General features: G+C 39.5%; 1 long non-coding RNA gene across 6 annotated transcripts in view; it reads right to left on the minus strand.

Annotated features, from left to right (window-relative positions):
• Window positions 1–13,283, minus strand: part of LOC309862263 — a 203,614-nt gene that overhangs the window by 50,962 nt on the left and 139,369 nt on the right. For 5 of the 6 annotated variants that reach the window (XR_014310386.1, XR_014310387.1, XR_014310388.1 and 2 more), the window contains one exon: window positions 12,681–12,832. This is a non-coding gene — a long non-coding RNA (uncharacterized lncRNA). Of the gene's footprint in view, window positions 1–12,680; window positions 12,833–12,934; window positions 13,015–13,283 lie in introns of those variants that run through there. The other variant, XR_014310391.1, reaches the window with a different exon arrangement.

Consider the following 13,283-nt stretch of genomic DNA (forward strand, 5'->3'; position numbering starts at 1 on the left):
TTGGAGCCAAACAAGAACTGGAACCACTGCATTAAAATTATTTTACTGCTAACAATATTTGGCCTTGTTCTTTTTCTTATTCCTCTATTTCCTGTGTCCCAGTTTTATTATTTTTTAATTTAGATTCAACTGGCCAACATATAGTACATCATTAGATTCAGATGCAGTGTTCAATAATTTACCAGTTGTTTTAATACCCAGGGCTCACCACATCACGAGCCTTCCTTGATGCCCATCACTCAATTACCCCCATCCTCCCAAACTGCTGCTCCCCTCAAAGCCCCCTTGGTTTGTTTCCTAGTGTTAAGAATCTCTCATGGTTTTTCTCCCTCTCTGATGACTTCCCATTCAGTTTTCCCGCCCTTCCCCTATGATCATTTGCACTAATTCTTGTATGCCATGTATGAGTGAAACCAGATGATAATGGTCTCTCTCTGATTGGCTTATTCTGCTCAGCATAATACCCTCCAGTTCCATCCATGTCGATGTAAATGGTGAGTATTCATTCTTTCTGATGGCTGAGTAATATTCTATTGTATATATGGACCATATCTTTATCCATTCATCTATCCAAGGACATTTCATTTCTTCCATAGTTTGGCTATTGTGGGCATTGATGCTATGAATATTGGGGTGCAGATGCCCCTTTTTATCAATACATTTGTATCTTTGGGATAAATACCCAGTAGTGCAATTGCTGGGTTATAGGGTAGCTCTATTTTTCATGTCTGGAGGAAACTCCATACTATTTTCCAGAGTTGTGTCTCAATTTTAAATGCTAAATTAACATTTGAACTTTTTTGTTAAGGGTTAATCTTGGCTTGCTTGGGATAGAGTAGGTTCTTCAGAGAAAAGCAAAGAATATCCAATTGGAAGCCCCCATGTCACCACTTACTGACTTTGGAGTTTTGGGCAACTTATAGGACCCTTTGAACTTCTTTTATTCATTTGTGATTGGGATTCTCTAATATTTGCTGGGATTTTCTAATATTTGCTTTAACTACTTTGTAGGAGAGTCGTGAGGTCCAAATAAAATAATTCACATCAAAGGTTTTTAGAGCATCATTCAAATGTTCACATTTCACATAGCACTTGGCCCTATGATAGTTTGTAGGATATTCTCGATAAAAATAAGATTATTGAGTTCTGGATTCTTTCTTGTTATGTTAGAGCTAGCTGTCAAAATAATAACTCATCTTAAAAGTGTGAAGTAGTATCTTGAAATGCCCATTAGATTTGACCCTTCTGATTTATCTGTTGCTACATTATTTTTATTCTACACTGTACTTTCATGTTGCAAGGCATGGAGCATGTAATATTAGAACAATCCCAAATCCCAGATCTTCAAAGAAGTGAAAATGTCTTTTCCAACTCATCTCAGCTACATTTCAGTTCCTTGGGAATTAATCCTATTTCTAATGCAGGGTCAACCAACAATTAAAATATCCAGTTGGTACCTGTCTTGTCAACACCAATTAACAACCAAGCTCCACTCTGTTATTCTTAGCTTGTAAAATATTCTCAGCTCTTAGTTTTGTTGTATACCGCTTTGAGGACTCCTTTAGTAAATATAATGCATCTATTAGGGATCATCATTATTACCCCACCCAAAGTTAACCAATGCTATTTGTTCACAGTAATTATGTAGTCTCATGAAAGCTATAGTTTAAATACATGACAGAATTTCCTACCCATGAGAATTATTTGCATATGAAATTATCTTCAAAGTGAAGTATTAGTATCACTGAAGCTTCTTTCCCATAAACTAGCCTAGGACTCTCTCCAGTCACTCCCTGAAGAAAATAACCTGGTATAAATCCTCAGAAAACAAGAGCAAAACACTACTCATGCATTCTTACATCTCCCATCCCTGGGAGAAATAGAAGCAGAGCATGAAAAGTTGTTGACTATGAATGATAGTTCTTCACAGAAGAAAACACTCTAAGTAGCTAATGATAAGATTTCAAGTAGATGATTCTGCACCCTGTTTTTAAACAAGTCAGATTTAATTTAAATCACTGTATTATATAATACATTAATTGTCCTACTGCTTCTTTCTTTATAATGTGTTATCTATCTCTTTCTGCTTTTATTTTTCCAATCTCTTGTTCAAACACTCATCCATTCACCTCTCTATTACTTCCTACAAAATCTGCTTTTTTGCTTTGCTTTCCTTATGTCAATTCTATCAATTTCTAATTTATTTGAAATACTACTACAGATGAATTTTTCTTTTAAAAAATCAATTTTATTATGTCACTTAAGTTTAAAAAGCCTCAGTGGCTGTTTCTTTCCTGGGAGGAGAGGGAATAAGGAGTCAAAGACGACTCTTTGGTTTGAGCACGTAGGTGGGTCAGGGTGTCATTAACACAGGGGACCCAGAAGAAGATAGTTTTGGGACCAGAGGGAGATGCTGAAGACCACAGAATTTGAGGGACTTGTGAGACATAGAGAGCAAGTAAGTGAACACTCAGACTTGATGTTCAAGAGAGAGAACTGAGGGACGCCTGGGTGGCTCAGTTGGTTGGACGACTGCCTTCGGCTTAGGTCATGATCCCGGAGTCCCGGGATCGAGTCCCACATCGGGCTCCCAGCTGCATGGAGAGTCTGCTTCTCCCTCTGACCTTCTCCTCGTTCATGCTCTCTCTCTCACTGTCTCTCTCTCAAATAAATAAAAATAAAATCTTAAAAAAAAAAAAAAAAGAGAGAGAGAGAACTGAGCTGGAGAGAAACATTTGAGAGTCGCCATGATACTGAGAGTTATAAAACTACAAACAGGTAAGATTGCTTAGGGAAGTGGACAGAGTGAGAAGAAAGTTTAGGTCATACCTCTGGTATTAACAAAAAACTTCTAATATTTGAGGAGCTCACATACAGAAGAAAAATCAGTTTAGCAAAACTAGGGCCAGTGGGAAAAAGTGTGAGAATCCAATTTTATCCCATGATTCAAGAGAAATGTGCATTAACTAGATCAATGGCAGTCATTCCCCCAGCCTAGAACCCCAGGAGCCTGGGTTGAGTCACAGTTTATCACTATGTTTCTTATTCCGCAGAGAGATTACCTCCGTGGAATAAGAAAGCTGATCACATAGCTTCTCAGCTTCTTTCAATTCTCAGAGTTTATGATTCAAATATGTTTCATTTTTCTCTGCAGTCTGTAAACACCTTGAGCCTAAGGATTATTCCTTAGAGAAGTGCCAGGTCTGATGTGGATCTAAATAAGCATTATTTATCACTTAGACTTTGGAAAGCTCTGTAAAATGACATTAGTAAATACTTCTTAATCATCCCTGTTCAAAGAATATCGAAAACAGGGCATAGACATAAGATGGAGGAATTTGCGGGGCTGGGGGGTAAGAGAAGAGGAGGGGACACAGAGCTGAAAGAGAGAGAAGAGCCCTAATAGAGGGGAAAACCGTAGTTGCATGCTTTAGAATAAGGATTAGTTATTGCAAAAACAGCAGTCTAATATAAGTGCTGGGAGGTAGTTTAATTGTACACGATGCCTTTGTTGTGATAGTCTGTGGGAGTGCCCAACATACGCTGCACAGACAATACACACACACACACACACACACACATTTTAGTCTTCCCTTTTCTGCCCTGCAATAGTCCCCCTATCTAAAAGATAACAGTCATATTAAAAGAAGGTATTCTACTTGATGCTACTTTAAACCAAATACAAATCAAACCACACGTGCACACATACCCTAAAGCTTCAGTGAAATGCAGAAGGATGTGACATTTTACAGTTAACTGGAACTCACTGGCTTTTAGGAGTTAAAGGCATCACAGTTGGCAAGTACTTGGGAGAAGGTGGGAGCGCAGTCAACAGGCAAAAATGAAATCTTCGATCAACGCCTTTACTTACACGTGTGCCAAAACAAGCAGTTGGTTCTTTGTGAAAATCTCATTATTGGAAGGTGTTCTTCTAGTTGTATTAATCGAGGCATGCAACAGCTAAGGCAATTTGCTGTTGGAAAGGTATATTCTCCTGTTTTTCCTATGTTTAAAAGGGAGCATTAGATGGAAAGCATAATTTTCCTTGTGTTGTGGATTGTAAATGCTGCAAAATGGCTGCTTTCCTTCCCCATCATTGCTTCCTTTAAGACAATTATACTCAGTAAAGCAAACACTTATGTCCTCAATCTTTCAGTACAAAAATATTCCCTTTGAATTGGGTCATTTTGCATGTGTCTGGCAGCCATTTCCAGGACTCAGCCAGTAGCTCATTTCAAAAGCAAATGATAATTTGCAGATTCCATGCCATGGAATTGAAATTAGTCTTGTATGTCCTAATATTTCGTACTCTGTCTGCAGCTGCCAAAAATGATCTCCTTTTCTTGAAACTGAGCTAAATTGGGCTAAGTCCAATTCAACAAATATATGGTAATTGTATTCTGAATGACTGTTTAGAGGAGTATCACACCATCTTTTCGGAAACCTCAGGCACTTATAGACAATGTGTCCCAACCCTTCCCTGTCCTGCAATTGCCAAATGACTGGAAAGGAAGTAGATTTCCTACAGAAGAACAGGCAGCCTCCATTGCATCATGAACCCTACTGTGAGCAAGCTACATTCTTGGTGGATTGCCTGTCACTTCAAAATATCTGTACCTTGTGATTGGAGGTCATGGGCAAGACTGTCAGGTGACTTTGCTTATAAATCAATTCCTTAGAATGATAAGAACCTCAAAACCACTGGCGTGGTCTCAAAGAACTGGAATCTGCACCTCCCCTGCTTCCCAATCAAAAAATTAGAAGTACTGCCATATTCAACCAATTTCAGCTCTAAGAATATTATTAATAAAACAGTCCATATTAAATAGATCTTGCTTTGTGCCAGATCTGTTCTTTGTGCCAGCTGCTGTTCTAAGCACATTATATGTGCAAACACTTCATCCTCACGAAGCCTAATAATACAGGTACTCTTCCAACTGTCCCCCTATTTTATATATGGGGACACTAAGTCTCTGAGTAGGTAAGGGAGTTGCTCAAGTTCATAGAGCTATTAACTTGTAGACTCAGGATTCCAACAAAGGCAGTAGGGCTCTAGGATCTCAGCTCTTGACCACTTCACTGAGGCTACTGTGATTTTTCAGGGTGTGATCATCATTATTTGAGAAGTGTTTCTTTAAATCTTTCTTCAAGCATTCCTGTTATTACTGAGCCTGTTTCCCTATGGGCATAATTTCATCTTGTTACTCTGCTCTCCTTTCCCCACTCTCCTTCCTTCCATTAGGTCTATAATCAATGATCATGTATCAAGCACTACCATGCCCACAGTTCTTCAGCAGACATGAGACTATTTCACTTAAAGAAGGAGCAAACTTTACACATGTGCTCTATGCTTCTTTCTTTGGCAATTCTAGTAAAAATCATATTTATAGCACCAGTAGGAAGTTACTTTAAGTTCGCCTTCTACTCCTATTTTTATGCTTTCTTATCCTTTCTTTCCCAACTTTGCCCACCTTCCCCATCCCCATTTCAAGTTACTTTATTTTAAAGTAAAATAAAGTTATTTTATTTTACTAGTTATTTGAGTGTTCATCAAAAATCATGGATGGTTATTTGCAGATGGAGCAATTATAATAACTTCAATGTGTCCTTAAAATACACACTTTCCATCTTTCCTCTTAATAATAGTTTCTAAGATCTTAAAGCTCATTTAGTCACCAAGCCAACCTGCCTAAGTGTTTCTCGAAGCTATTCCATCTAAACCCACTGCCACTTTGTAAGTACAGACTTATGTGACCTCAGCAACTATGACAAACCATTAACTAGTTTCCTTACGTGTGGCTATATCACTTTCAAACCTATTTTCCACCTACCTACTAGTGATTTCTCTAAAATACCCAGGGGCGCCTGGCTGGTTCAGTTGGAAGAGCATGTAACTCTTGATCTTGGAGTTGTGAGTACGGGCCCCACATTGGGTGTAGAAATCGCTTAAAAATAAAATCTTTAAAAAAACAAAAAACAAAAAACAAAACTCTGATTTTATCATATTATGATCCAGCACATATGGGATACAGTCCACATTCGTTTTGAGGGGGCTGCTGGCCTCATTCCCAGCCCCTCATGCCTTCCTCACTTCTTGCTTCCATCCTCTGCATTCATTGCTATCTGCCAGTTCTTGCTCTTCTCTCTGCAGGAACAACTGCCCCTCTTTGTTACCTGGCAGCTACCTGTCAACTTTGCATAGGCAGCTCCCAGAGTATTTCTTCTAGGATGCCTTGCCTCTCCCTCCTACAGATTCTCTACTGCAAACCACTCCCACTAGATTAGTTATTTCTTTCTGTTTTTCCCTCAGACATGCATTTACTACACTGACTCAAAATGATCTGTTTCTTTCTTCAGTGTATCAGGTCTTCATTCACCTTCTGTTCATTAGGCTGTATTCATGATCCAATGGTTAGCTCAGAGGGGATGCCATAAGTGTATGTAAAGTGAACTGGAATTTTCCCAAATGCTTCAACAAAGAAGGAGACCAAAGGGAGACACCACATTCCCAGCAGACATTTGGTTTTTGTGGAAAGAAAAGGAAAATTGTTTCAGAATCTCATTAGACTCTAATTTATCATGGGTTTTAAAACTTCATTTGCTTTAACAAAACTTTCACAGGACTAACTCACCCAAGAGAAGGTAACAAAATGATGATGCGAGAGTTCCATTCTATTTAAATTTAAATCTCCTTTTGCCAGGAAATGTCAGTGCTGATGCTATTAGAATCAGAGGCCCCACTTTTGCAGCTCTCCTGCTGGGCTTAAGTGAGCCACAAGTAGGTCAAGTGTCTCACTCCCTGAGTCAATGGCTCTGCCTGAAATAGAATGCAGAAGGATAAATCTCTTCTCTCAGACTTGCTCAGACAAAGCCAGCATTTTGATGTAAGACCAAGCACAGCTAGAAATCAACATGGATGCCAATGCACCTGTTGAGAAAAAAAGTATTTGGAGCAAGGATTTATGATAGAGTGAGGATATGAACATATTCCAAGTAGTTTTCAAAGAATGCACTACCAATATTAGGAAAAAATAATTCAACTATATGTATTTGGCCCTAACAGAATAAACTTGATCCATAAATATGACTTAATTCATCTTCTACAAAAATGCTGCTACGATTCTGCTGCCAAGATTTAAAATAATCTTTTATGTGAGGTTTTTTAAATGGCATGACTAAGGTGTGGATATGAGCTAAATTTAGTTCTCAAGGAGCAAACAGAAGAAACTAGCCTTCCATGGTCTGGTGCCTGCCTCTCTTTCACCTTTCTCCCTCATCACAGGTAGCCTTGACTTATAGATGCCAGCCACACCAACACTTTTCTCATATCACACTTTCTTGCCTTTATGGCCCAGGTCATCCTGTTCCCCTAGTTTGGCCTCATCTGTCTTCTGTGCTCTCACGATGCTCTATACAGTCCACAGTTACTATACATGCCCTGGTGATATTTGGAGTCATTTCTGATAGTCACAGCTGGATGGGGAGGCCATTGGCATGGGTAGCGGTGGGGTGTGTGTGCTACTAAACAGTCTACAAGGTGCAAGTCCAATAATAATAATAATAATAATAATAATAAAACTTGATAGTGCTGATGTTGAGAAATCCTAACTTGGAATGTCTGCTACATCAAACAAGATGAGTTAATGTTTGAGGAAAGAAGCAAGTCTACGCTAAGGAATGTGGTACATCTGGAATAATGACCCTCTGAGGAAGAATTCCTTTGCTATTCTCTCTCTCTGTTCTTGTCTCCTCTCTCTTGGAAAATAGCCCTCCAGTCTCCTGTTTAGCAGCAATACAGTGCAGAGCCTACTAGCAGATAACCGCAGCTCAAAACCTACTGCGTTCTTTGTTAACATGCGCAGAGAACATACTCAGCATGCACTGCAGCTAACCAGACAAAAGGAATTTGTTTAGTTCTGCATATGCTGGTTCTGGTTTGCAAGTCTGAAATTACTTATTAAAAAATGGATCCCAGGTTTATATGGAAAGCACAGCATTATCAAAACTATCTAGCATAATCAGATGCTCAACTGAATGAAGTCACCAAGTAGAAAATTTATGAGTGTCAATATATCTTCAAATTGAAATGATCTTAAGGGATTATACAGGCCTCCCTATCTTGCATGCTTATTTGAGAATCAAAGAGGAAAATGGAAAATTTACAATAATCTTGCCAACTAGAATTCTGGGTTTTAAAAAGTCCTTTGAGAGAATCTAATTTTATCTGCTGTAAAATGGCTTCTCAGTACATAAGAGAGAGAAACTGTCTCTCTAGTCCCTTCCTGGACTTCATGCTTAAGTCCTTTCAGGTCATGAGGACACCACTGGATACCTCATAGCTCTGCACCAGCCACGCAGGAAATGGAAAATCCCACAGACATTAAAAATGCCAAGCTGGGGTGGATGTGGAGGGTGGGGTTATCTGGGATTGGGAGGGGAGGGAGAGACCCAAAAACCTGAGGTGTCTTAGACTGACAAAACTGCCCATCTTGTCCTGTCTGTTTCTTTCCAGTTCTCCTCATAAAGAGATATATCTCGATCTGGGATTAATAAAAATCATGATCTAAGGGTATATGGGAGGCTGGGATGCTCAGCCCCATTCGCAATCCAGATTTTTCTCCAGAGGGAAGAGGAGGCAGTCAATCTTTTTGCCTTCTTCAAACATCAGCTACCCAGTTAAACCAAACTGGTACATCTAAAATTTGCCAGAAGCATAAAAATTTCAAGTTCCAATTATCATAACTGGTAACGGGGTAAAGGTGAAAGAAAAACTTGAAAACAATTGTGCAATCTAATTAATGTTACAACAAAGCTCTAGGAAAGAAAGTAAATGAATACAAATGAAATTACCTTAGGAACAAAAAACCAGAAATGTGGTACCTAAATTTACTTTTGCATTAAAAGAAAGGACAACGCAGTCAAGTGATGTGATCCCTGAGAGAAGTGAAACTCCTGAAGCAATGTGAAGGCTCTGCACTATTCTTTTCCTCTCTTTCCATCAGAGAAGCCTGGATTAGTTTTCTGTACTTGAGTTTTCTAGCTACTCTAGATAAGAGTTTCCATTTAGAAATGAACTACTGTACAAGATACCTTTCTGGTATTACTGTTAACAGCAGAGTGTTTTAATACTTCTAAGTAGAACAAAGCATGTCATCTTTTCCAAGAATACCTGTTAGAGGTATGTGGGCCATGCATTTCTGCACACTTAGCATCCTTAGGCAGGAATATGCCAGATTTGCACTCTGTTGCTGCCTTTTTTCAACATGTGTCATCTGAAGGAGGGAGTGAGTCGTGATTACACCACGTTCAGCCTCCTGGATGGCTGTGTGTTCTCAGGCCTATATGCACACAGTCAGGCTGAGGTTGCACCTTTGAGCTTTGTGAGAAAGGAGTACCTGCATAATGACACATGGTAATTTTCCTTGTCCACTAACCTGAATTCCACATAGCATACAACAAGGTACATGTTCTGTCACCAGATGTTTGATCAGTATATACTAAAGCCATGTCCTGGGGATACTGCCGGGTTTTATATTGATGCTTTTTGCTTTGACAGAACGATGTACAAGACTGGTATTGATTTTTCTCTGGGTAGTTGGTAGACTCCACGGCCACACATGTGAGGAGTTTGAGTGGACTGACATCTGTTTTCTTGAGAATTTTTTTTTTTCTTTAGTCTCCTTAGCATGTTATACATGAGTAGAGTGATTGTATTATTTACTATCCAATAAGGGATGCTTTTGTCTGGAAAAAGTTTTAAGTAGAAGGGACACTTGGACCATAGATACACACTGAGACTGCCCCAGGCAAATTGAAACTGTAGGTCATCCTACATAAGGGCAAATGGGCTGGGAGCCGTGGCACAGTACTCCAGACATGTATTTTAAATGAGAGGTGTGGCCAAAGATTGCATCTTCTCCTCAACAATGGCACCAAGTTTTGTTTTTGTTTTTGTTTTTCTTTTGTTTTTAATGAAATCTACGCCTATGAATTGTTCTGGCTGCTTGGCCTAAGAAAGAGTGAGGCCAACAAATAAATGGAACCTGTAGTATTTGTGCTTATTTACCAAAGCATGGGACATCACTGCAAGAGTAAGACAGGTCTTTAGAGGTATTCAAGTTCAGTTAGCTCTACTGAGATGAATGTAAAGACATAATGAAAGAAATATATTCTCAGTCATAGCCCAAAGAAAACATTGCCAACTCATGTTCAGTGCCAAAGTAAAAGTGAGATTATAATCTTGTCGTTTTTCCCACCATCAACCATGGTATTATCAATGAATTCTCTCATTCAATTCTGTTGTTTCCACAGGACTTGAAGATGTATCATTGATCTAAAACAACTATAAAACTTACTCTAGATCTATTATAACCTGCAATCACAAAGCTGAAATTCTTAGCATCTTGTGGACTTACTCGGAGTACCTGAAGATCCATGTGATTTTACCTGCTTCCCCTATCTTGTTAAACTTGCTAGGTGGTTAGTTGGTATTATTTAATTGACTTCAACATTTTAGGAATCCACCAATTTCGTTCTAACTTTAGTCAGAAGCTGTTGGCCTCAGTCAATCCCCTGGTGATCATCCTAACTAGCACCTGAATGCATCATGTCATTCCAAACTAAGCTTTGGAAAATCTGTGCTTTATTTTGAGTGATTGGTGGTTCCCACTGCCTGTTTCTAAACCGTCTGGCAGATGACAACCTTCTGCATTTAATAACTTCTCATTTCCCTGCTAGATCGTAGTAATTTTTTTTAAGGTATTTCATATGGCAATTAATGAATGACAATTCTCAATGAAATTCAACCACAAGTGGCACAATAATAGCAAGCATCTTATTGGAGACAGCAATATCCAGACAGCTACCTTTATACATGCTTACACTGATACATGTTCAGGAAATTACCACAAAGGACAACTTATATTTCTGGGAGCTGGCAGGTTGCTTTTCATTTAATTATGCAATGTATACCTGATTCCAAAAATATGAAAGTGTTGACAAAATACATCCATAAATCAAGAGACTATATATATGGGGCCGGTTAGTTTTGCAAAAGGAACAAAAGCCACCGAAATGGTGAAATGGCAAGAATTTTCACTGTGACAGTGTACATAAGGTAATAGAACAACCCTTCACTCCTCATACTTTTTGTACTTTTCATCTGCTTTTTAGAAACTCAGAATAATTTCACATAGTTGCATGCGCTTATTTTTGGAAAGCTGAGCTGTGAAATGGTTCATGGTGTTTGTCTCTCCAAGGTGCCCAAGTGAGTCTTAAAACAGTATGTTTAAAAAAAAAAAAAGCTAACAGCATATGAACTGCAAAAAGGGATGGTGCATGGGTCAACAGATATTGTAAAGAATGTGGCCGGGCCTTGTGACCTGATGAATCAAGAGGATAAATCTGCTCAAGATCATCACCCTTCCCTTTCCCAAATGATTAGATCCATCTGGTTCTCATTATTTTTCAGGGACTTCCTGCACAGTCCATTTTCATGAGTTCTGCCTGGGGCTTCCTCCCTGTTTTCAGAGCACGTGTGCTGAGTTCTGTAGACTCACCCCTGTCTTACGTATCCTTGCATGTTTTACCAACTTAGAATGGCATTTGGGCTGCCTGGCTCCAAACCTCACTTGGTGATAATGACAACAGAGTTGCTGCTGGAGAACTATTGTGAGCTTCTTGTTTGCAATCGAGTAGGAGGTGGCACCTGCTAGGCAGGACAGCTCAGGGACAGTGAGGACAAGGAGGCACTCCCCCACATTTCTATTTCTAATGAGTCTTTCTCATGCAACAGAGTCTACCAGAGCAGAGTTCTCTGCCCCTTGTCGTGCTCACCAAGTATGACATGGATGTCTGAAGAGGAGCCAACTCAGTACTGATAAATGAGAGAGAGAGAGAGAGAGAGAGAGAGAGAGGATAGGATAGGATAGGATAGGAAAGGAAGGGAAAGGAAGGGAAAAGAAAGGGGAGGGGAGGGAAGGAAAGGGAAGGAAAAGAAAGAAAAATGTAGCAACTTATTTAAAAATCAATGATCTCTTTATGTAATCATATGACATCGATCACTCTGGAACTTAAATGCTCCCACATACCAAGAATACACTGAAATATATCAGGTCCAAATAGCCAAGAGCAGACACCTTTGAGTAAAGATGCCCTGTGACAACTGTAGTGTTCTGACCTGCCTCCTAATATCATGGCCATGTCAGCGGAAGGCAGCTGGGAGACAGCATGCAGTCTGCAGATGAGGGGGGAGGTTGAAGTTGAAGACTGGGCAAACCTAAACAGGATTAAATGAATGCAACTCTATCTTTAACTAAAAGTGAAATAAAAATTAAATGAAAATGTGGAATGACGGGGCCTCACACTGTGAGATCAGGGTGCACTAGACACAGAGAGAATGCTATGCCGCATGACAGACTGGATGGGGACAAGGCAAACACCAGCCCCATGAGGGAATGAAGGAGATTTAAGGTCAAGGTGAAGAAAGACCATAATGGTATAATTTAAACTCTGTCTGTACAAAACGTTATGAGGCTCTCAGAATTACATGGAATAATAAAAACATGCATGCACATATCCCAGCAGCAAGCAGTCTAGTTTATCACCTCTTTCTTTTAAATTTTATAAACTGAAAGTCATCACAGTAAGAAAATCAACCACCACATTTTCATAGGACTCACCAGAGCGATCCTTCATGGTCCGGATATGCACCCAATGGAATGTATTCTTCACACAACTCAAATTTATGCCCCCACACACTCTCTCCATACAGATGGAATGCACTCGCCATGTCCATTCTTACAGATGAAGAGAACTACTCCTGTACAGTGATCTGCCAATTAAAAATTAAGGAGAGGAGGATAATTAGAAACCAAGACCTGACTTGCTTTCTTTTGGCCCTGTCAACTGTGTTGGGCTGTGCCATTCGCAGTACCAATGTTTCCAGGATTCAGCAAACTGTGATATTTTTTAAGTCTATAGGACCCTGAGGAAAGAAGAACTTTCCAATTTATTTGTTGAGATTTATGGCAGACTGAGAATGACCAAGGCCAGGTGTGTTCTATGAGGTCACAGAACCATGGCTTTCTTGCTGCTACCTGTGCGAGGCTGCGTCTGTAGTTTAGGTCCTGTCCCTATTTTCCTGTTTCCTCCCTTCCTCCCTTTGTTCTTGTCTTATACTTAGACACTTAGGAGAACAAGAAGATGAGGAAGAGGAAACACCTTTGATGCTTTTCCTTTGAAAATTCACATTGGTGTTAAACTCTTTACTCCACTGGGATTTG

This window comes from Mustela nivalis, assembly GCF_964662115.1.
Source record: "Mustela nivalis genome assembly, chromosome: 3".
In the NCBI taxonomy this organism is placed as follows: Eukaryota; Metazoa; Chordata; class Mammalia; order Carnivora; family Mustelidae; genus Mustela; species Mustela nivalis.